This window comes from Camelus ferus, chromosome 18, assembly GCF_009834535.1.
Source record: "Camelus ferus isolate YT-003-E chromosome 18, BCGSAC_Cfer_1.0, whole genome shotgun sequence".
Lineage (NCBI taxonomy): Eukaryota > Metazoa > Chordata > Mammalia > Artiodactyla > Camelidae > Camelus > Camelus ferus.
Window position 1 is genome coordinate 9975596 of NC_045713.1, and position 25015 is coordinate 10000610.

Sequence of the window (25015 nt, forward strand, 5' to 3'; positions counted from 1 at the left end):
CAAGAAAAATATAGCAAGGCAACTAAGGAGTAACTATGGCAACTGGAAGAGGAGTATGGCTACTAGGGGAGTGCCATCAGTGGCCTTTATTAAGAATTTTACCAACCCAAGGAGGCTAGTTAGGAAACAGCCTTGGGATGAGGAGGGATATCATAGCTTATATCACATAGGTATAACCTACTCATACTTAGATAAGGATGGTCATAACCACAGGTGTCTGTGTGCTTTTCTCTTTAGTGTGATCCTTAATTTATTTTGTATGTGTTTTCATGAGAGAGGGACTGTTTTCAAAGTGAAGGTCAGTTCTATCTTGCCTCCCCCCAGGTGTTAAATGTGATGCAAAAAAATAGGAGATTTGATTTTGTGGGCCAAGCCTTTCTGTACAATGGGTGTCAATGTTGAATTAGTATATGAGCCACCAGATGGCAACAGAAAAAGTGTTTATATACGATGTAATCCCTAGTTTCCATAGCTGTTTTTTTCCCTTCCATGGTACAGTGCTTTTCAGAGTACTTGTGCAATATATAAAATTCTTAGCTATGAGCAGGGTGAGTTTATAATACCTTACAATGCAAATCACAACCAGGAAATAGAGTAGTGGTAACGTATTACTAGAAAAAAGACATTTTATTTACACGAGCGCATGAATAAACTGTTCCCAGAGGGAGTGGGTTTCCAAGGATGCAACTTTATGATTTATGTTTTTGTACAGTCGTGCTTTTACTACTAATTTTTTAAATTTAGCATTTAGCTCTACTATAGCTGTGATGGTTTGAAGAACATAAAAGAAAACATAGCTCTTACCCTCCAGCATTTTATGTAACACCTTTAAAAGGAGGAGACACACGAGTTTACAAACATTGAACATCTTTATATAGTTTCTGGCCAAAGGTGTTTTTACTTTATGAGGAATTTGTTTTATTTTTCACCTTGTAGGCATGTCCCCTTTTTCTAAGTGTGTTGTTTTGGCTCTTCTGAGGGTTTTTTCTTTCTTAGATAAGACTCTCTTGGTTGCAAACCAGAAAATCAGTCTGAGCTACTTAAGAAAAAGGGGATTTCATTGGTGGCATCTTGGGGTATCACACAAGAATAATACCTTGAAGCTCGGCAAACTAAGGAGTCAGCCCCAGGTCAGGAATAAGAGAGCCAAGTATTGGGAACCCCTCAGGTGCTGTCCTCTTTGTCATCATCTGTTTGCTTCCATTTCTGTGCTCAGGTCCTCTTCTTCTTCTTCTTCTTCTTTTCTTTTTTTAACATCTGGATGGATTTCTCTCTCTCTCTCTCTCTTTCTTTCTTTCTTTTCTTTTTTTTTAGGTCCTTCCTGATTCTCACTGAAACCGCCTTTCTCTTTGTGTCTGAAACTCGGCTGTCACCAGTCTTTGCATTCCTGTTGCTTGTGAAATTTGTAGAATGGTCAGGTTTGTATTTTAAAAGCATAATCTTGAGAAGAAAAAAGCATTTTGGTTGCAAAATTTCAAATAGGTTGGAAGAAACCAGAACGAATGACTGTAGACGAGTTCGACTGTATCAGCAGTTGGGGTAAGAGGAAGAAGTAGCTTGGGCCAGGGTGGTAGTGTTGGAGATGGAGAGGGCAGAAGTAGGCACACAGGGACAGAACTCAGTTGGATATTGAGGGTGAGTGAGGATATGTCTAGGGCGATGTCCAGGTTTCTGACTTGCATGACGGGTTGATTAGGGCAGTCATTCACTGAAGTTAGACCACTTCAGTTTGGGCGGTATGATTGTGATTTTGGTTTTGAATATATTAATGGGAGGCACCTTTGAGGCATCCAGACAGAGCTGTTAAGATGGTGTTTAGATATGAGTTTTGCAATCAGAGGAGAGTTTTTGGCTTTTGGTATAAATATTTGTATAGGTACTATAGCATGTTGTTTAAGAGGATGGGCTTGGCATCAAATAAAGCTGACTCATAAAAGCTTGCTGTGCTTCCCTTGGGTTGGCTACTTAACCTTTCAGTGTTATTTCTCATCCCTGAAGTGTAATTGTACAATTGTACCTACTTCATAATTGTACCTACTTCACACAGCTACTGTGAGGATCAATTGATATGATCACAGATAAGGTGTTCAGCGCCTTACCAAGTACGCGATGTGCATCCAGTAAGTGCTAGGCGGTGGTATTGTTGTTTACACTTTTGTGAACAGGAATCATGCCTCATTCATTTTGTCTTTTCTCATAATACTAGGTATTAATGAGCCACTGTAGGAAGGAATGGGAAGTGCGAACAGTGTAAACAGTTGTCATGACTACAGTATAGTAATACTAATGTGGCATGAATTGAAGAAGGAAGAGGTTGGGTTGGTGGGAGTGAATTTAATACGAGGACCAAAAAGGCCATTGGATTTGTTGATTAGGTGGGAAATGTTAATCTTCTTGAGTATAATTGGACTAAAGTTGTAGGACTATAAAGCAGATTGAAGCTGATTACAGAATGAATGGGTAGGGAGAAAATGGAGTCAACAGGTGTGTTTTTCTCATACTGCTAAAATTCTCAAGCAAGAAAAGAACTATGAAGACATTTGAAGTGTGTAGTGACAGAATGATCTTAAAATGCCTTGGGAATATTTATTTTTTCCAATTTGAAAACTGTTCTCAAGGCTGAAAAAAAAATGGCTGTTGTCATCTGGCAAAATGGTAAGTAATCATCACAATTCTCTGAAGTGATCATTTCACAGTTTCATATTTTGTGACTACTGGAGGCTTCTAGCAACACCGCTGCCAGAGCTGATACAGAGGACTTCTACTCCCACCCTTGCTGCAGACACATCGAAACTGCGGACAAAAATCTAGCAAGGACAAACAAAGGCATTCCTGAGTCTGATAAACCAGGAGGTCCCAAGAGCCAGAAGTGAAGAGAGAATTCAAAGTGAAGGTATAATTGGGAGCTCAAGGCCTGTGGTGGTTTCAGATCTGGGTGTAGACCCCAAGAGCTTGGTCCTGAAGGTCTCATGAAGGAACATGGCCTTAGGTCTGCATAAAGAAGGAAGATGGAGTTGAGGTCCTCCTGTGTAAAACCTCGAAGGTGTCTTATCTGTGAAAAGACTAGAAAAGCCTTGCCCACTGGGCTGAGGAAGTGCAAAAAAAAATGCTCTCTTCCTGGGGTTTTGCATAATTAGGAATAAAAATAGAGAAAAGCTGCACTTCACAATGTAGGTTAAAATTTAACATTGCTTACAGTGCAGCTAACCCTCAAGCTGAGATGTTAGCACAAAATCCGGTCCAGAACTACGGGGACCAATGGAGCCCTCAGAAATTAAGTGTGAAACTGTCCTGCAGAGCAGATGAACAACCTAGGACTCTTGAAGAAACAACTCATGCTAAAGAGGACCCTGCAATGAAGCATTGCCAGCCACACAAGGAAACGAATCACTCTGAAGGAGATTTGGCAGATGTTGTGTATAGGAGAATTGGTACTCCAGGTGGTGCTCCTGGGACACAGGACGGAAACCATTGGGTTGAAATTACTAGAGACAAAGAGGGTAAGACTGCAATGAAAGAATGTCACAGGATTAGGAAAAGTAACACAGAGATTTGGAAAGAAGCCAAATAGAATTCCTAGAAACCTCAACCTTGATGGACAGGTTAAACAGCTGACTAGATATAATTGAAAACTATTAGTCATTGAGGAGTTCTGAGGAAGTTGCTTGGAATACAGTACTGATGGATAAAGAGATGGAAAATGAGTGGTTAAAACTCATGAACTTTAGTTTGAGAAAGTTCAGTATTACCTTCTGTGAGCTTCTAGAAAGAGGAAATAGAGTGGGAGAGATACTATCCAAAGATACAATGGCTGAGAGATTTCCATAATAAATACAAGGCTTGAGTTCTCAGGTCTAAGAAGCAAAGCAAACCCTGAGGAGGATAAATAAAAATAAATCCATACCTAGATATGTTGTAGATGAAACGCAAGAAACAAGAAAGAAGCAACTTGAGGAAAGCCATTTTCTAGACTGGAAGACATTTTGGTAACAGAAGATGATTGAATATATCTTCAAAGTGCTTTGGAGGAGAAACAAACTCCAACCTGGCATTCTATATCCATATGAAGTAATATTCAAGAGTAAAAGTGAAATGAAAGCTTTGTAGATAAGGATGAAGTTGATCGCTTGAAGAGATTTGCAGAAGGAACTACTAAAAGATGTACTTCAAGAAGAAAGAAACTGAAAGCTGAAGAAGGGAGTGAAGTACAGACAGCAAAGTGCTAAGACAGAGGAGAATCTAGGAGATCAGCTTAAATAGCAATTTAGTGGGGATACAAGCAGGCAGGTCGTGTTAGAGTCTGGGGATTCAGCTTAGCACTTGGGAACATGAAGGATTCAGGTAGAAAGAGACTGAGCAGCAGGAGTGAGGAACTCAGTGTCTAGGTAATGACAGCATTCTCACTGGGTAGGACCAAACACCAAGACCTTCATGTTTAGATAACACATTCCAAAATCACCTCCTTTACATTCCAAATTGGGGTCTTAGCTGTGGAAAAATGGGACTTGGGTCTTAGCTCTCAGAGAGCTAGGTCAAATGCACAAGGGTAAACTACATTTAACAACATTTGAAGTGAAGCATGCATGTGGAGGGAGGACTATGTTTCAGGTATGAAGTCACTCAATGATTGACGATAAGTATCAGACGAGAATGTAGACATTTGCCATTTTGTGTCACCTTGATATGGTTGGCTGGTTGGTTTTGACCAACTCCTGACCTTTGAAAATTACTTAAATCTAGTATCACGGTATTATAGTCAGAAAGCCAGTGGTCATCTACATCTTTAACTTTGCTGTTCTCTGTGGGATCACAAGTGTGGAACATAAATAGTGGTATGTTTCTATGTAGATGGATCCTTTGTAGCAACTTAAAATTCATAGTTTAGTATTTTATTAGCTGAAAATGAGGTAACTTATGAGTTTTTTTTTTTAAACACAAGTTTTTTGCTTTATAACTTACTCTTTCTTGAGGTCAATAAGCTGAATTTCATCACAAATATTATTGGCAATAAAATACATTAAAAAAATCCAAAACAACCAAACCCCTTTTGCCCTGTGACTTCTTTCAGATCATCTAGTGGAGGAATGGGAGTCTTAACCTGCTCTGACTCTCATTCCCCTCTTTTCGGGAACAAGCTGGGTTGGTTGGAATCCTCTGTCCTATGTGTGATAGTGTCTGGCAACCCTGACCAAAATGGTGAGGATCTGAATTTTCCTGACATCTTTTCTAGTGGCTGATGTGGCACATAAGAAAACTGTTGTACTATGTTGGTATTAAAAAAATATTGTAGGACTGGATCTAATTGACATGGAAAGATTTTCAGAATATATTAGGTAAAAAATGAGGTTATACATGATGTGTAACAGTGCAATAGCTTGTCGTTGTTGAGTGTTCTCATGCACTAGGCAGTGTGTTACGGTGTTTCTGTGCAGCTCTATTTTACAGATGAGGAAACTGAGGTGCAGAGAAGTTAAGGTCACCCACTTAAGTGGTGCACCTGGGTTTTGAATGCAGTGCTAGCTGATTCCAGAGTCCCTGTTCTTCGGCTTTGCTGCCCTTTGTGTGTGATGTGAGCACACGTGGTGGGAAGTTTCTGACTTAGGGTCATTCATACAGATGTGGGTAGAAAAGGGTCTGGGCCAAGGCAGTGTGCCAAGATTCCGGCAGCAGCTGTCTCTTAGTGACTTTATTTCCTTTGATTTTTCTCTAATTTCAGATTTTCTGTAATGGGCTTAGATTGCATTTGAAATAAGAAATGATATAAAATCTTACAGAAAAGTGTAATAGATTAAAAAAGTAATAGGGGTATAATTTTAAGTCAGAAATGGATAAGAAATTACTGTTTCATAATATATATGGCGAGTAAGGAAGTAGACTGTCCTGCTTAAAGAGCTTTTATATGTGTTACGGGAAATTTTTCTTTTTTTATGCACTTTCTAAGTTTCAAACAATAAGTATTTTATAACTTTTAAAAAATTATGAAGGCAATTATTTACCATGGTTTAGTGGTTCAGGCTGAGGTTGCATTAATGGGGACCTGAGAGTTTGGGTTTTTTTTGTTTTTTGTTTTTTTCTATTTGAGGAAACTTAAATGACTGTTTCTGGGTCTTATTTTGTTCATCTACTTGAAAAAGGCATGCAGTATCTTAAATTACAGGCTCATTGTAATAACAAAAACTCCTTTGAAAGATGGATTGATAAACACATTTGTACCATCGATTTTTGATTAGTGCCATTTAATCTTTGTTTTATGATTCTAGTGTCATTCTCCCAATAACCACTCTGATATTGAATACATTTAATAAATTCAAGTTTTCTATGGTACTCTTTATGAAAACTTTGAAGCATGTCGTTTGTAAATGAAAATTAGTGATTTTAAATTTAAATGTTTTCATAAATTATGAATTATCGATAAATTTATATTAAATATAAATGCAAATTAGGAGATTGTTACGTATGAATGCAGTAATGTAGTAGGCAACAAAAGGCACCATTTTGTGAGAATGGCCCTGGTATACAGCAGGGCCCAGGGGCCATTTCTCTGTTGTGTCATCTTGACTTGTTTTCATGGAGTTTTACAAATCTTGCCACCTCAGAGCTGCTCTGTGTTTTGTCTGTCCCCAAATTTGTATGTTCAGCTTTTCCTCAAGTCTGTTTTCTGGTATGTCACCCATTTGCTTAAGCTAGCTGCAGTTGCTTTTCTTTGAGCAAACAATATTCAAACCTTTTAAATGGGAGGGCTTACTAAGCATTGCCAGTAATTTTGAATTGCACTATAAGTTAAAAATTGTACTGATTCTAAAGGTAAATATTTCAAGACAAGCAAAAGAACATATATTGATTCTGAATGGACATGTTATTCATGGAATTACAACAAATGGAATTGGTCTTTGCCTATTCTGATTTTGTTTTCATCTTTCCAGACTAAGTGGAAAGTGAGAATTCCATTCCCTTACCTTGCTTTAGGTGCTTATGTGCCTGTATCTTCCTTCCCTCTTTCCAAGGCTCTGCTGCGTTCTACAGCCGTGCTTCTCCAGGCCCGCCAGGAGCAGGCTTGCGCCTGCCTGTTCCTGTCTCCCTCGGCTTACTGTTTTTGAGTGGCCGTTGTACTTCCCTATCTCGTTAGGGTTTCCTACCTGCAGTCTCTCTTCCCATGTTCAGCAGAATTTGTCCTTTCTTTGTGTGATAGCACATGTGGTCTATGTTTAGGATGCGAACATTGTCAATAGGTACCTTTCTACAGGTGGAGACATCTAGAGAAGATGGTGTATTAAAATATGTGTGCCTTTGTGGTTCTTAAGCTTCTATTTTATTTATCTTTGGTAAGCAAGGAGGCTTAATGTATCCTTTCATGACAGGTTTTTACTTTACAGTTATATTTTATTATGTAATGCTTACTCCTCATGAAAAGTTGCACGCATGGGTTTTGTATCCTACCAAAGTATATGTAGTGAAAAGGATCTACTTTTCTGTTCCTCAGTCCTTTGGTCCCTTCTGCTTGAGGTCGTTACTGTTCCCAGTCTGAATATTTGTTCAGTGATATTTTATGTGTAAAGCAACCATAGATGCCTATCTTTTCTCCCACTCTTTGGCTTTATACAAATAGTAGCATACCGTTACATACTTGGGAGACTGGCCTCAGAATAGTTGTCTTTTTTCATTTAATAATGTATCTTAGAGATCATTTCATATAAGCAAATACAGATATATTTCATTTTAAAATACCTACATAGAAAATGTGCTTTTCAGCCATTGGATGTAGTATATTGGCATTATAATGTGATGGTGTCATGACTCTTAGAGCTGAGTTCAAATCCTGGCTCTGCCTTTATAAGCTGTGCGACCTTGGGCAAATTACATAACCTGTCTGTTTCAGTTGCTCATTTATCAAATGAAAAGTTAATATCTCTGCACAAGGTTTTTTATAAGGATTAGAAGAGTTAACGTATGCAAAGCATTTAGCACAGTGTCTTCCTTTAATAAATCATAACTATTATTGTGTTCATTAATTTTTCAGATCAAATGAACCCCTAGTGTGTTTCTCTTTCTTCAACTAAAATAAAATACACAGAAGGCATTACATGTTTCTTGACCTTTTGACTTTCCTTGATTGTCCTTTTCTTCCAATCTGTTTTTTATATTCTCTGCCTTTTCCCTCCCCACCTTCTCCCCTGTAAATAATGTTATGTATTTCTTTTACTTTTGAGGTTTCTTGGCTTGCTGATGACTTTACTGACCTATCATACCCTTCCTGCCATTGCGTTAGGTACCATCAATTGTTGTTTAGCATAAAACCTCAACAGAGAGGGATTATTTCTCTTGATGGCACTCTGGAGTGAATTTAATATTGGCAATCAAATTTATTGAGGTCACTAGACAGGATGAATCTTTTTGTGATTGGGATTTCAGCTGGGGTGGAGCTGAGATACGGACACAGGTGGCAGCTGGCAGAGAGTAATAGATGTGGGCCTGAGATGCCTCTGCAGCACTTCAGCTGTGGGCCTGTCTGGGGGCAGTGTGAGGAGGCGGGTCCCCAGGGCCAGTTGTGACAGGGAGTGTGTGTGTGTGCATGGGTGGGGAGGGGTACGACGACCCACTGCTAACTAAAACTGTCAGGGGTAAGTCAGGCCATGGATCCTCACAGGAAATAGTACAGAATGTGGTGTGTTTTTAAAAAAGAAAAAAAAATTTGGTGTGTATCAACTAGATGAACTACGTTACTAAGCTATTTTAATGTTCTGCTTCAGCGTGTAAACAGTCTGGCTGCAGGAAGCCCCCACCCTTTTCCACAGGGGAGGCATGAGTCTCTCTTGCCAGGGGTCTGCCAAGCTGTCATGCTTGGAGCACTCAGGATTAGTGCACCCAGGAACACTTGTGTAGGGCCTTTTAAGGTGGTTGAGTGCCCGTAAGAACATCTGAGGACTTAGCTGACCAGTTTAAGGTATTAATTCACATCAGTGTGATTTCCTCTGTACCCACTGGCTGGTGTGGCCTAAGCAAGCTGGCTTACATTTTAGAGGTTTCTTTTATCCTCTCTTCAGGAGTGTGTTTTCTGGCCTCTTGGCCTTGATATGTTTTCACTTCTTGGATGATACATACGTGTACTGTTTGATAATCTTAATGTTTTTGTCCCTTTTGAGTTTCTGTCATATGCTGTGGCGATGAAGAAGGATCTGTTATCCACTCCCAAGGTACCTGGTGATGGTCTGCGTGTCCCTGGTCTGTTTATTGCCAACTCAAATAGCTTTTCTGCCGTAGAACTATAATCATTGAAGGAAATACGTAGAAATGTAGCAATTGAAATACATTTGAAATGTTCTCTTCAAGGATTTAACTTTTGTTACTGTTCCTCTATGTTAAAAATCAGATTTCCTCTTCCATTTGCCTAGATCTAACCCATTCTTAGCAGTCCTTTTTTTTTTTTCCATTTACTTTTCTGAAAATTTGAACATTTAAAGAGATGACGAGTCAACTCTGTACCAAAGCTTTCTGAGAAAGCGAGAAAATGAATTTTACTTTAGAATTGCCCTGAAGTGGTGGAGGGTATGGTGTGGCAGAATCATAATTCTTTTGCCTTTTGAAATGATTCTTCCAGATTCATTTCTCCTTGCCCTATTCTATTTTGATGTGTGGGTTTAAGAAGCACCAATGCTTCTGCTTCATACACATTTCCCCTCTCTCCCTACCCCTCTCACATGCATTTATGTACTGAAAGAGTTAGACGTTCTAATTTCCAGACATCTTTGCCCTCCTCTGCAGTTATAGTGTTTTTTTTTCCTATCCCTGTTCTTCTTTACATACAATACCTTGAACTCTGTGGAGAAAGCTACAAGTTAAAAAAAATAGATTTTTATATTATACAGAATAAGAACTCATGTTCCTGTAAATTGCTGCTTAGCACTTGGAATTGTGTATTTCAGTGTCAGAGGTCCTTCTTAAAAAAAAAAAACTGGCCTTGTTTAATATTAATTTTTTTTTCTTGGTTGGTGTATGAAAACCTTAAAGATAGGGGAAGCATTTTGACTAATTTTTATTCTTTACAAATAAGTCATCAGAAGTCAAACCAAATCTATGATGCCAGTTCATGGCCTTTGTAGATTTTAGTAAAAATATCATGTATTTTAAGCAGTTTCTCTTTTAAATAATAATTACAGCTATCCCAGAATAAGTCCTGCTTGAGGTATGAAACTTGTTCAACTACTCATCTTTATTAAGAAATCAAGTAAGACCTTTCATACATCTTTTGCTGCTTATACAGTAAGACCAAGCTTTATATATAGGGTTATGCTTGACAAACAAGTTTAAAATAATGGTTTTGATAGATCTCAGGAATTAGAGAAATTACTACCTTGGTACCGAAGGAACAGTGTGGCTAAAGCTAAACAGTCTTGCTTTATAAACCCTGCACTCGAGGACCAGTGATTGTAGCCTGTAGACTTTGAAAGAGAGGATCACAAGTTCTGTATTTTTCTTCCGAAATGTAACTTTTGCTAACATAACATAGGATGTAGGGATATCTTACTGTGCTAAAACTTGAAGATTTGTCAGAGCTTATCTACTAAAGGCTTTTGGAATGAAAACTATTAAGTGTATTTATCATACGTGAAAATAATTTTTTTCTGAAATTCGAAAATCTTAAAAAATCCAGAAGAAAGATGATGCTATAGAATTTTTTTTTTGACAGATTGCTTAGAAGCCTCAAAATCAAAGTCAGAATGAATTAGAAACTCATCTGTGATTTTCCTAGGTCATTGAGTTTGAGTTGATTTGTTGCAGTGCTGATGATGGGGTCCTGCTGGTTAGGCTGTGGGCAGTGAGTTTGGCCTGTCCTGGTACCCCTGTCTCAACCCAGAAATGTAAATCAGGGGAGGGTATCAGAACCTGTCATGCTGTTGTAAGAACTCAAAAAAGCCACACTCTTAAAACAAAAGAAAATAAAACAAAACACACTTAAAGGTACTGTAAAGAAAGTACTTTGCAAAGAAACACTTGTCATGTTGTAACAAAAGAGAAGTTATTTTTTAAAGCTTAGATTTAATAAAACTAATGTGGAGTTGTTTTTGACTGCTTTGTGAACATATTTATCAGATTCAAAGGTCAAACCGTGTAGGAGTGTCTACAGAGAGGTCTTACTTACACACTTCCCTTCAGTCTGTTTGCCCCCTCCCCTGTCACAGGTAACCATTTTTATTAGCTTATTTCTTTTAAAAATATTTTTTAAAATTGAGGTGACATTCACATGACGTAAAATTAACCATTTAAAAGTGAATAGCTCAGTGACATTTGGTAACATTCACAGTGTTATGCAGTCACCACCTCTGTCTAGTTCCAGAACATTTTCATCACCCAAAGGGAACCTGTACCCATTAGCAGTAACTGCCGGCTCCCCCTACCCCAAGCCCTTCCCCCTGGGCAACCACAAATCCACATTCTGTCTGTATACATGTACGTATTCTGGGTATTTCATATGAATGGAATCATACAGTATGAGAACTTTTGTGTCTGGCTTATTTCACTTAACAGTGTTGTCAGAGTTGATCCATGTTGTTGCATGTATCAGTACTTCATTTCTTTTTATGGTTAAATAATAATCTATTGTATGTGTCTGCCGCAATTTGTTTATCCATTCTTCCAGTGATGGGCATTTGCATTGTTTCCACCTTTTGGCTGTTGTGAATAATGCAGCTATGAAATGTATGTACGTGCATTTGAGTACTTGGCTTTATTTCTTTTGGGTATATTCCTAGGAGTGGAATTGCTAGATCATGTGATAATTATATGGTTAACTTTTTGAAAAATTGTCAAACTGTTTTCCACAGTGGCTGAACCATTTTAGTCCTACCAGCAATGTATGAGAATTCCAGTCTTTCCACATCCTTGCCAGTGCTTTTTTCCTACTTTGTAATCCTAGTAGGTGTGAGTGGTATGTCTTGGTCGTTTTGATTTGCATTTCCCTAATGATTAATGATGTTGAGCATCTTGTCATATGATCGTTAGGCATTTGTATATTATTTCTGGAGAAGTGTCTCAAGTTCTTTGTCCATCTTTGAATTGTATTGTCTTTTTGTTGGGTTGTGAGAATTCTTTTTATATTCTGAATACTAACTGAACCCTTATCAGATATGATTTGTAATTTTCTCTCCTTCTGTTGTTAGTTTCTTGCCTATTCTTCCTGTGTTCTCTTTGCAAATACAAATGAATATACACACATGTTCTTATTTCCCCCAGTCATATATAAAAGATGGCATATTGCTTACAATGTTTTCTGTAACTTGATTTTTTTCGACCTAACAATGTAATCTGGAAATCTCTCCATATTAGTACATAGGGATTCTCTCTTTTCTCCTTCCCCTGCTACCTGCTGTCTTTGCATAGTACCTCATTATATGGATATAGTTTAGTCAACCTGTGTCCAGATTGCTTTGGTCCCATTTCCAGTCTTTTACTATTCCAAATAGTCCATATTGCATAATATTGCATAATCTTACATGTGGGTAATTTTACACTTGTACTGGTGTATCTGTGTGATAGATTTTTCAAAGTGGGATTTCTGCAGCAAAGGCCCAGAGTCTTAAATATGATATCTTTGAAAGCGAAAATCATTTATTCTTACCTGAGTTTTTTCTTTAGTGCTTCAAATACATTTCATCATTTCTTTATTCCTGTGAGAACTGCTGTAGAGTGTCAGGGTTATGGCTTACCCAGGTCAGTGGCTGCCCCTATTACTGATACTCCTGAGTGTTTTACAGGAGAGCATTGTTATGTTTTGTATACATGGGTATATTCTCTTCAACTAAAATATAAACATTTAAGTGAATATCCACTTTGGATTTTGATTCTTGATCATACAAAACATCAAGAGGATCTGTACCAAACTGAGGAAGAGTGTCCCTGTTCTTTGCCATAACATACTCTTACCTACATTCAACTTTTTGATTATTATTTTCCTTTATGAAATGAGAGTAGTTGCAAAAATTGACTAAAATATTGTAAAAGTCTGCCATTGTTACTGCTTATCATTTCCTTTTATTACGTTACCTTCTTGTCTATGCTTTCCCTCTTTGAAGGATCAACTCAGATACATTCTCCTTGATGGAATCTTCCCTAATTTACCTAATCTAGAGTAGTACTCCAACTTCCATAGCATACCCATAAGTTCCATTTAGTATTATAGTTATGTACACATAAACTCTTATTGTAGTATATAGATTCCTTGATTCTAGAGAGAGTGTCTTTCTCAGAACTTTGAACTTGCATCATGCTCAATCAATTATAGCCTAGCATTTTGAGGGAATTAATGTGTAAAGTTTTATGCTGTTTCCTCCCTTTCCTTAATCTCCTAAGTGTAGTCATTCCCCCAGGGTTTCATCTTTGGCCTTTTCTTCCGTATAATCTTATCTACTCTTTGTCAGCTGTTGTTTCTAAACAGCTGAGTTCATCTGTATCTCCTCATTCCAGCCTCTGATCTGAGCTTTGGGTCTGATTCATCCCAGCAGAACCTCAAATACAGTAATCCCTCAAGCCAGAGTTGACATTGCATCATCTAGTACCATATCTGACTTATAGTAAGCATGTATTTTGGGAATAAATTCATAAATGAATATATTTTTCATCTTTTCCTGACTTCCTTTTAAAAATGTTACTCAGACCTTGCTTTGCCTACCATAAGCAAAATAAAAAAATTGAGAGAAGTAACAACTGATACCACAGTGATATAAAAAAAATCAGAATACTATGAACAATTGTATGCCAACAAATTGGACAACCTAGAAGAAATGAATAAATTTCTAGAAACAGATAGCCTTTCAAGACTGAATCAGGAAGAAATAGACAGTCTGAACAGACTGATTACAAGCTGTGATAATGAATTTGTAATTAAAAAAAAAAAATCCCAGCAAACAAAAGTCCAGGGTTGGGTGGCTTCACAGGGGAATTCTACCAAACATATAAAGAGGAGGTAATATCTATCCTTCTCAAACTATTCCAAAAAATTAAAGAGGATGGAACACTCCCAAATTGATTCTATGAGGCCACCATTACCATGATACCAAAATTAGACAAAGACACTATACTAAAGAAAATTACAGGCCAATGTTTGTGAATATAGATGCAAACATCCTCAATAAAATGTTAGCAAACAGAATTTAACAATATATAAAAAGGATCACACACCATGATCAAGTAGGATTGTTCCAGGGTTGCAAAGATAGTTCAGTATTTGCAAATCAATGTGATACACCACATTAACAAAAGGAAGGATAAAAATTACATATCATCTTAATAGATATAGAAATTATATATCATCTTAATAGAAAAGCATTTGACAAAATTTAACATCCATTCAAGATGAAAAATACTCATCATAGTGGTATAGAGGGAACATATCTCAACATAATAAAGGCCTTTTATGACAAACTCACAGATAACATCGTTTATATTTTCATTGGGGAAAAGCTGAAGATCTTTAAAATCAGGAATAAGACAAGGATGCCTACTCTTGCCACTTCTATTTAACATAGTATTTAAAGTCCTAGCCACAGCAATTAGACAAGAAAAAGAAAATGTGGCCACATTGGAAGGGAAGAGGTAAAACTGTCACTATTTGCAGATGACATCCTGTGTGTAGAAGACCATAAATCTTCAACCAAACAACTCTTAGAACTAGTAAATGAATTTGGTAAAGTTGTAGGATACAAAATTTATATGCAGAAATCTGTTGCTTTTTATATACACTAAGAATGAACTATCAGAGAACACAAGAAAACAATCCCGTTTAAAATTGCATCAAAAGGAATAAAATACCTAGGAGTAAACTTAACCAAGGAGGTGAAAGACCTACATTCTGAAGAATAGAACACATTGATGAAGGAAACTGAAGATGATACAAAGAAAGATACCCATGATATTGGCTTGGAAGAATTAATATTTTTAAAATATTCATACTACTCAAAGCATCTACAGATTTAATGCAATCCCTATCAAAATACCCATGACATTTTTCACAGAACTAGAACAAATCCTAAAATTTATATGGACCCACAAAAGACCCCGAATAGCTTAAGCAGTCCTGAGAAAAAGAACAAAGCTGGACGTATCATGCTTCCTGACTTCAGACTATACTGCAAAGCTACAGTAATCAAAACAGCATGATACTGGCACAAAAACAGACACATAGTTCAACAGAACAGAATAGAGAGCCCAGAAATAAACTCTCATACTTATGGCCAGTTAATCTATGGAAAAGAAGGCAAAAATGTACAATGGAGAAAAGTCTCTTCATAAGTGGTGCTGGGAAAACTGAATGCTACGTGTAAAAGAATGAGATTAGAACATTTCCTCACACCATATACGGAAATAAAACCATTGTTTCTGTAGGAAGATATTTCATATACATTCCCTGTTTTTCTACTGCCTCAACCTGATTGTGGACTCCACCTACTGTCTGGGCTATTTTAATGACTAACAGCCTTTTCAAAGAATACCTTGGGGATTACTTTTTAGTCTTAGAAATTTTATTTGGCTTTCCAAAGCTTACCAAGTTGAGCCTAGCATTAGAAGCTCTTCACCTGCCTCTAGACGTCACTAAACATCTTTCCAGCCTATTCTCTTGTTCTTCTGTAACCTAGCCTGTTTTAGCTAGTATTTTCCATCTTTTGGTGTCACCATCATCCACTGAGTCACTTCAGCTGGAATCCTGAGATTCATCTTGAGTCTGCCTCTTCCTTCCTGACTCTTCCTCCTCCCCTGCTGCATCCACTTAGTCAGTTTTGAAATCCTTTGGATTTTACATATCTAAATATTTCTAAAATCTGTCCTCATCATTCTGACTGATTTTTCTGCACAATTCTTGGTCAAATCCAGCCTCCACATAGCTTCCTAAACAGAAGTCTCACTATGAGTCTCTGCTTACAATGACTCTTACTGAGGCCTTTGGGGATCTTCATAATCTGAGCTTTGTTTCCTCTGCTGTGTAATCTCTTCTTGGTTTCACCTGGCATTCTCAGAATATTGAATTGTGCTCCCTTCTCCCCATCACGCTATGTTGTTTTTACCTCCTTGCCTCTGTTTTGCAGGTCCCTTTAGCTCTGAATGCTGCCCCCAGCCCCCTTCTCTCACCCCATCTTTGGCTAGGTAAACTTGAGCTTATTCCTTGAATCTCAGCTCAGGTATCACCACATCTTTGCAGCTTGTCTGTTTTTGGTGTCCACCACGTGAAGAATTGTGTTGATTTCCACGGTATCCTGTGCATCTCCCTATCTTTGTACCTTCCTCATTATACTTCACTATGTCAGTCTCTTTCACCAGTCTGAGAACTTCAAAATATAGGATTATTTTATTCATTATTCTATTCCTTGCACCTGGCACAGTGCCCACTGTATAATAGTAACCCAGTAAATACCTGTTGAATGAATGAATGTGTTGTGTAGTTGTTTCTTTATCACCTTTTATGTCTGTACTTGTTGAATTTTTAGAGCTTGCTGTAAAAGATAGGAAGAAAAAATATGGATAATGTGGGCCAGCATTTGGGTGGCTCATAATATAGCTGGAGTTTCTAGAGGAAAATCCACTTCCAAATTCATTCACTGTTGATCAGGTTCAGTTCCTTGCTGTTGTAGGACTGAGGTCCCTTTTCCATGTTGGCTGGGGCCATTCTTCTGCTCCTAAGGCCTGCTTTCTCACATGACCCCTCCATCTGTAAACCAGTAACAGCACACCACATCCTTCTCATGCTCTGAAAATCTGACTACTGCTGCTTTTAGCCAGAGAGACTTCCTGCTTTTAAGGTTTCATGTGCCCAGATCAGGCCCACTGGGATAGTCTCCCTAGCTGGAGGTTTAAAATGTGCCATACATCACAGTATTCACAGGTTCCAGAGATTGGAGTGGGACATTTTTGAAATTCTGCCTACTGCAGTGCTCATAGTTTAGTGATATTTTGACAGATTGGGTAGAGGTTCTGCTTTATCCAGTAAAATATCTTTCCCTGCCTTTTAATTTCAGGGTTTATATGATCTGTTTCCATTTCTTCAAGCCCTTTGATCTCATATTGCTGCATGTGTGACAAGGATTTTAGTCATGTGATGTATCTCATGATGTGAAGATAAGCTTGAGAGAAATGAGTTTAAATGGACTGTTGGTCCCCATAGTGAAGTATAGTATCTATTGTTCTAGGGAGATGTGATTCATGTTTCTCTTTCTCACCTTGCAGATTCAGGCTCAGATGATCTTTCTTGACATTCCTCTCCTTTATCTTAGCATTTGAAACCATTTAGTAGACTTTTTTTAAAATTATAAGCAGAATGTTGTTTTTTAAAAGTACGCTTCTTATTGAAATAGATGTACAGAAAGGTATACAAGTGATATATCACTTGATAAATTTTCACAAATGGAACACACATATGTAATTAAAACCCGAATCAAAACATTAGAACACGTACCAGTGTTCCAGAAGCCTGACTACTGTATGGCCCCTTTGAAAGCAGTGCTTTGTTTGCCCATTCATTTGATGAACTTTAAGTCTACTTAGTCCTTTTTAAAAAATATTTTAAGAAGTAGGTATAAAAGATGATCTTTAACCTGTTTGGAGCATGGGGTAAGAGTAGTTAAGAGGTAGCTCTTGAAAGTTTGTTTCTTACAGAGGATGGGACCTTGTGAGCAAAGGTGTTGTGAGGCTAGATTCCTTATCTGCTCAGTAACAGGAAATGAACTCTCACTGTATAGCTAACTTCTAGTTATAAAAATGAGCTTTGCACTCAAAACAAGAGTAGGTTCTTAACTTTTGCTGTTAAAATAAAATAGAAACTGGAAAACTGTTCTTTAAGAAAGTCATCCTAATGGGGTCAGTTTGAAGTGGTGGTTGGTTTTGTATCTTTAAGACCAGAGATTTTAGTTTTTCTCTTTAATTTTGTTAAACCTGTGCACAGCAAAAAAGTATAGGGCGAGATTGCAGAATCTATATGTTTGAAAGTTCTTGTGGTCCAACATTCGAAAGGAAGTCCTTTTTCCATGCTGAATTTTTCTGTTTTAGCATACAGCAAGCTTTCCATGTTGAATTTTTCTCTTTTAACAGAGAACAAGCTCTAGGAAACTATATTCAAGCCCCATATAACAAGGTAGAATTTGCTGATGGAATACCTATTCATCATGTGTCCTTAGAATTGCATTTATTGTCACCATTACAAAAAGAACCCTAGACCCACCGTGAAGGACAGCTTCTTGTCTTCCTCACCACATTTTGGTGATACTTGAGTCTCACAGGTCCGTCTTGAAACACAGATTCTGATGTGTTATTCTAATGTAGAAATTTGACAACTTAAAGTAATAGACCATAACATAAACATTGATACTCAAAGATTCACGATCTGAGGATCAATAGCTTATTTTTTCTTATTATTTATATTTTAGCAGTCCCATTCTTACATATAATATCCTAACCTTTGTATGGGTCATCTAAACCTATTACTTTGTATTTCTCTTAACCTCACTGATTATTGCATATATTTATACATGACATAAGTAATTTTACTTTTTATTTTCATTAATATTCAAAGGATACTAACTTTAAAAGGAGAAAAATTTGGATACATTTTAATTTGAGAATTTAGACATTACACTTACAATTCTTTTTATTAAAATCATGTGAAAAAGCTCGTTTTATGTAATCCTGGTTCCCGGGGATCATAATGATTTTAATTATAGAAGGTAGAATATAACAGTAACTATTTCCATCATAGAACTGTCTTAAGGTATTAAAGTGCAAATCAACAAAATAAACCAGCTTTTTGTGTAAAATTATTAGTATTGCTGAATAGTAGTTTTATATATCTTTGAAAGCACTAGAACCATTGCTGAATAATGTCTTACACATTAAAAAAAAAGACTACATAATCCTCAGACCCCTTGAAATTCTGACATTTCATTCAACTAATTTTTTGTGAGCAGGAAGAGCTTATAGATGGTGGTTATAGTAAAAGTTGCAGGCTTTTAGAAATCATGACTAGATTGCCTGAGTCAAATGTTTTCCCTTTGAGAGACCTGAAAAAGACCATCACACTTGGTTGTATCCATATACATTCTCTTTGGGAGAAAGAGACCACCAAAGAAAAAGACAATTACATTCTTAGGCATTTGTATATGACTTGTTAAATATCTCTTAATGTAACACCAATAAGATGGTTAGCCACCACCCCCTAAACCTCCGCCTATGGCTTAGGATTTGTAAAAATGCTACTTGTTCTTTAAAAAAAAAAAAAAGGTTGAGTGTAGAAAACTATAGATAGTAAAAATTAAACTGGGAAAGAAAAGAAAGTAAACATCAACAGAAGTCTTCCTCCCCACAGATTAACCATTGTTAACATATGTATAAGTACACACATCCCCATAGAAGTGGGATCAAATTGTATGCTATTCTTTAATCTTACACTCAACAATCTGTTGCTTTTCAAATCTATAAATATAGACAGGCACCGTTATTTTTAGTGGATAGATGCATACTCTTCCACCGTAAGTCAGATTTTCCTTAACTCTCGGATTAATAGGCATTGAAGTTGTTCAAGTTCTTCTCCCCCTTAAATCATGACGTGATGAATATGGTTAGGTATATATCTTTTCCTGCTTGTCTGATAATCACCTTAGTTAGGGTAGATACCTTGGAGGAGGATTGCTGCATCCCAGAGTATGTCCATTTTGTTCCATATCACCAGGCTGCCCTTGAGAAAGGTAGTGTTAATTTATACTTTGACTAAGTCCTCATTTCCACAACTTCTCACCAGCTGCTGGTTTGTCAGTCTTTTAAAATTGTTGCAAGTCAGAAATATGCAAACTGATAGCTTCTTTGTTCCCATTTTATCTTTCATTTATTTTTTTATTGCTTTAACTTTTTATCACAAAAAATGTAAACATGTGCAGCATTGGAATATGTACCTATCACCCAGGTTTTCACCTCAGTAATTTTAGCTCATTGTTAATCTTGTTTCTTCTCATCCCACCTGTTCCCTTCCGCCCATTCATTGTGAAGCAAGTACCAGACATTATCATTTAATGTGTAGTAAATTATTGCTTAACACTCCATTTTTATTTTATTTGATTACTGAGAATGCGTATTCTTTTATATACATGTTGGGTACAAAGTGGTTATACATTTTAATTTAGCAGTGAATTAGTTGGTTTTCTTTCTCTAGTTTTATACCAGTTGCATTAGTGTAATTTAGAACTTAGGTTTAATAATCTTAAGATGTTGGATGTAAGGATAATATTCAGTTCCAGGAAAGTAACTAGACTTTGTGCTGGTCAGATAACATCAGCATTTAGTCCTGGGTGTGACATGTTCAGAAGGATACTGACAAATGGGCATATCCACAAGAGAGTGGTCAGTGTGGGGAAATTAGGGCGTAGTCATACAGAGGAAGTTGGTGGGGATCTTTAGTTTGGTTAAGACAAAACTGAGGAAAGAGGGTGGTGAATGGGTGCAACTATCTAAAGTTGTGTCACGTGGGAGGGTTTCAGGGAGATAGCAAGGAAGAAGCTACTAATTAAGTAGCAATAAATTATCTCCTCTGGCTCTCATACTTAGCTTTTACTGATTTTGTTTATATACAGCTGATGAAAGCAAGTGATTAGTTATTGGCACGAATGATGCTTTTGGATTTCAAGGAAAACCTGAGATGATCTTTGTCAGGTTTTATTCTACATACCCATATCTCCAAAAAAGAATTTAACTCTGAAATTTAAAGTGATTTTGCCATACAAGAAAACACTCTTGTAGAAAAGAATAACTTTCTGGCTAGAAGGTTGCCCAGGATAGGTCCAGAATCCCCTATGTATAGTTTCAAAATAAAAGTTCTGAAATGTTTTTTTATAACTCATTGGCTGCAAAACTTGACCTGAATGTATATGTCTTTATTTATCCTTCTTGGTGTGAATATTCACACATTTCTTTGCAGAAATAGTAATACGTTAGATTCTATTGTGCTTTCCCATGCCCCAGGGGGTGTTACGTAGTGCTGTGTTATTACTGTTCTAAAACGCAAAGAATTCTGAATTCTGAAACACTTCTGGCCCAAAGGGTCTTTGTACCTATGATATCATTGTTGTTTCATGTAGTGAGTGATCTACTATGCATTTTTGGTACCTGATCACTATGCATATATAAAAAGAGGATGATGATAATTTTCCGCATTTATCCCCTTTGGAGTCTTTGGAAATGAGATTAAGGTGTAGAACATACTCGGAATAGCATAGCCTAAAAATAACAGATTATTAGTATGGTATTATTCTGTATATGTTCAGTGTTCCTTCTGAAAACAGGGAGAATAATGTTGAAATGTATAGTTGAAATATTATAGCTGTTAAACAAAGAGAGGTCTTCTAGAGGCAAGTGACAGATATTTCAAAATGTTTTCACTTCATCCCATCTGATTAGTGCATTATAGTGTTGTTTTGAATTATTTGAAATGAACTAATGTATCATAAAACAGAATCAAGCCTATTTAAGGTCTATGTTTATGAGCTCTTTGCATTTGCTTTTAGGCGTATGTATTGAAGTTACTTGCAAATTATGATGATTTCATTTTAGATCATGCTAACATCCTAGTTTAAGTGATATAGGTTGCTTGTATTGTAAGCCATACCCCGAACTTCACACAGAAAGGCACTGTGGTTAAAAAATATATTTATTTATAAAGAACAACAACTCATTTGGTTAAAAAAAATCATACAGCAGAAAAACTCATTATCTAAAAAATGTCTCCTTTCCCTAATCATTCTACTCACGGGTAACTGTTTTTTTTTTTTTTTTTTTTTTTGTATTTTCTCCATCCCAGATCTTTGTTGATGTTAGTATATATGTGTATTTTTAAAAGATTATACAGATAGAGTTATATATCCTCTATATTGACCATTCCTTTTTCATATATGTCTTAGAGATCTTTCTGTAAATGCACACATAGTTCTATCAGTCACTGTGTGGTATTCCACTTATACCACAACTTTCACGACCAGTCCTTGATGGACCTGTAAGTTGTCTTCTTTTTTGTTATTAGAAATGGTGATACAGTGATCATCTTTATCTATATAGTTCGACATCTTTTTTTTGCAAGAAAACCCGAAAGGTGTAATTCCTGCAATGAAATGCTGGATATGTACATTTAAACATACTGATAGTGTTGAATTACCCAAACAAAAGTTCTCACAAATGTATCTTACTGTGTTCATAAATGCTATTTATCCTCTCCCTTGTTGCAGCCATTATTTAGGTATGTTTTGAAATACAATGAACATGAAGTTTTTTCATTTAAATTAATTCACATTTTGTTAATACGAATTTGAAAAAATTCGTTTGTTATGATCCATGTCAGTTTTCATTTTGCAGACAGTTGCTTGTACTCATGTATGTTTTCAGCTCCTGTGCCTTTGGGCCACCTTCATGACGTACTCTTATGACACTGGGGTGAAAAAGATTGTTTCTTCTTTTTTCATTTTGATCTCCTTGTTTATATGCTTTTCAAATTAAACAGCTCTATTGAGATTTAATTCACATACCAAACAATTCATTCACTTAAAGTGTAAAATTCAGTAGCTTTTAGTATAGTCAAAGTTGTGCAACCAGACAACACAGTCAATTTTAGAACACTTTTATCACCTTAAACCTCAAACAACTTAGCTATAATCCCTCTATCCTTAGAGTCTTACAGAGTTAGAGAGTCTTAGGGTAACTAACTTAACCCCAGTCTCTAATTAGCACTTAATTAGATGAGCCACTAATCCACTTTTTGTCTCTATAGATTTGCCTGTTCCGGGCATTTAACACAGTCATACAGTATGCCATCCTTTTCTGTTTGCCTTCTTTTGTTTAGCATCATGTGTTCAAGGTTCATGTACCTTGTAGCATGTATCAGTACTTCATTTCTTTTTATGGCTGCATATTATTCCATTGTATGGATATGCCACATTTTATTTATTCATTCATCAGTTGATGAACAAATGTTTGGGTTGTTTTTACTTTTTGTTTTACATTTAAAGAGATTGTATATATTTATGAAGACTTTGTTTAGGATAAATGATGGTGGATATCCATTTATAAAAGAAGTATGAGGCTACTGAGCTTTGTAAATTTAAGTAAAAAGCTGTTCAATTTATGGGACATACTGGATAGGACATAGTGTGGCAAAATCTTGAAGGGGATGACTGAGGGGGGTTAGAATGCTATACAGAAATGAAGTTTCGGGGTGGAAATTTGGTCTTATGGTAACAAGGGAGTCCCCCACACTGGCAAGTTGCACCTGGACGGTAGCTCTTCTTTCTCCCACAGGTAAAATCAGGCTTGTTCAGAAGCTGTGTTCTATGTTCTGTTCTGACTGTACTGTTTGGAGTGTGCAGATTTTCTTCAGGTTGGGTGCACACTCAGCTGCTGTGGCACCAGGGAAGGATCCCAGGCCACAACTCTAGGAAATGACAGGCAGGACTAGAACGTGGGTAGCTTGAGATCCGGGCCAGCGTGCTCTCCTCCTGCATAACACACAACTCAGATGACTTGGGGTGGCAGGAGGCAGGAAAAGGTGACCCCACAGCCCCTAGCGATGAAAAATATGGAACGCTTCATGAATTTGCATTTCATCCTTGTGCAGGGGCCACGCTAATCTCTGTGTTGTTGCAATTTTAGTACACGTGCAGCCAAAGCAAGCACAGTTTTTACTTTTTGGTGGTTATGAATAATGCCGCCATGTTCAGTTTGTTCTGTGGACAGGTTTTCATTTCTCTTGGGTACACACCTAGAAGTGGAGTTGCTGGGTCATGATCGTCAGTGTTTGAGGGACTGGCACACTGCTCCCAAAGCGGCTGCACCATTTTATATTCCCACCGACAGTGTAGGAGGGTACTAATTTCTCCACATCTTTGCTAACGCTTGTTATTTTGCACTTTAAAAAGTATAATTAAATTGTAGCCATCCTAGTAGGTGGGAGGTGGTATCTCATTGTGGTTTTGACTTGTGTTTCCTTGATTGCTAGTAAGGTTGAGCATTTTCTCCTGTGCTTATTTTCTGTTTATATATTTTTTGGAGAAATGTATTCAGATTCCTTGCACATTTTAAAATTAATTTTGAGTTGTAGTATATTTTATCTAGTATATGATTTCCAGATATTTTCTCTCATTCTTTGGGTTTCTTTTCACTTTCTTGGTGGTGTTCTTTGAAGCACAGAAGTTTTTAATTTTGACATCCAGTTTATCTTTTTTTCCCTTTTGTTGCTTGTGCTTTTGGTATCGTATCTGAACATACATTTTTAAATGAATTTGCTTGATGAAACACCTTACCTTTTGATACTGGGTTCATCAGATTGGGTAGACGTGGCATGTTTATCTTAAACACTTATTCCTTGAAGGTCTTAGGTGCCGCCTATTTTGAGGCAGCAGTAACTAAGTTGCTTTAGGTATTTTAATCTAGGTTCTATATGTGACCTTGCGATATAGTTTTGTATACTTACGGTAAGACATTTGTTGTTACTTTATAGGTACTAAAGAATCTATTCTCAGTTTCAGAAGATAGCTTTATGGTGCCTTATTTTGATTAGCATTAAGCCTCTTTAAAGCTGATGTTTTATTGCAGATTAAAAAATACTTTATACAAACTCCTATTATCTTTAAAGTTAATAACTAACATTTTTGAATAACACTAATTGGTAACTGAGGTTTTTTTGAGATTGAAACTGATTTATTTTTGGTCATCCATAGAAAGTTAAAAATTATTTTTCTTTATTGTAGCTTTAAATCCCATTTTTTTCTAGATAATTAATGTACGGGGCATGGCTTACTGATAACTATGACTAAAGTTGTACAAATTAATCCTAGCAGGATTCTATCCTTTAATGTCAGTGCTGTAAATTGTTCTTGCATTCTTCCTATTATTCTGGCATTATATCTTATGTAGATATAAATTCTTATTTTGTGGGTGAAAAGGGATATAGTTCAGTAGGATTTAAGAACTTAAAAATTGCCCTCCTTCACATTTCTAATAAGTAATA

The 25015-nt window shown here is 36.7% G+C and overlaps 1 protein-coding gene, 1 long non-coding RNA gene and 1 other non-coding gene across 7 annotated transcripts in view; 1 reads left to right on the forward strand and 2 right to left on the reverse strand.

Moving 5' to 3' along the window:
* The window catches only part of SDK1 (sidekick cell adhesion molecule 1), a 718389-nt gene that overhangs the window by 7332 nt on the left and 686042 nt on the right, over positions 1 to 25015 (forward strand). The gene's annotated exons all lie outside the window — the stretch shown is intronic.
* LOC116657512 lies at positions 11862 to 21236 on the reverse strand. Its single transcript, XR_004312635.1, has 3 exons — positions 21226 to 21236; positions 13842 to 13844; positions 11862 to 12351 (listed from the first exon to the last, which is right to left on the reverse strand). It is a non-coding gene; the product is annotated as an uncharacterized LOC116657512 (long non-coding RNA).
* LOC116657678 lies at positions 23579 to 23682 on the reverse strand. Its single transcript, XR_004312875.1, has one exon. It is a non-coding gene; the product is annotated as a U6 spliceosomal RNA (small nuclear RNA).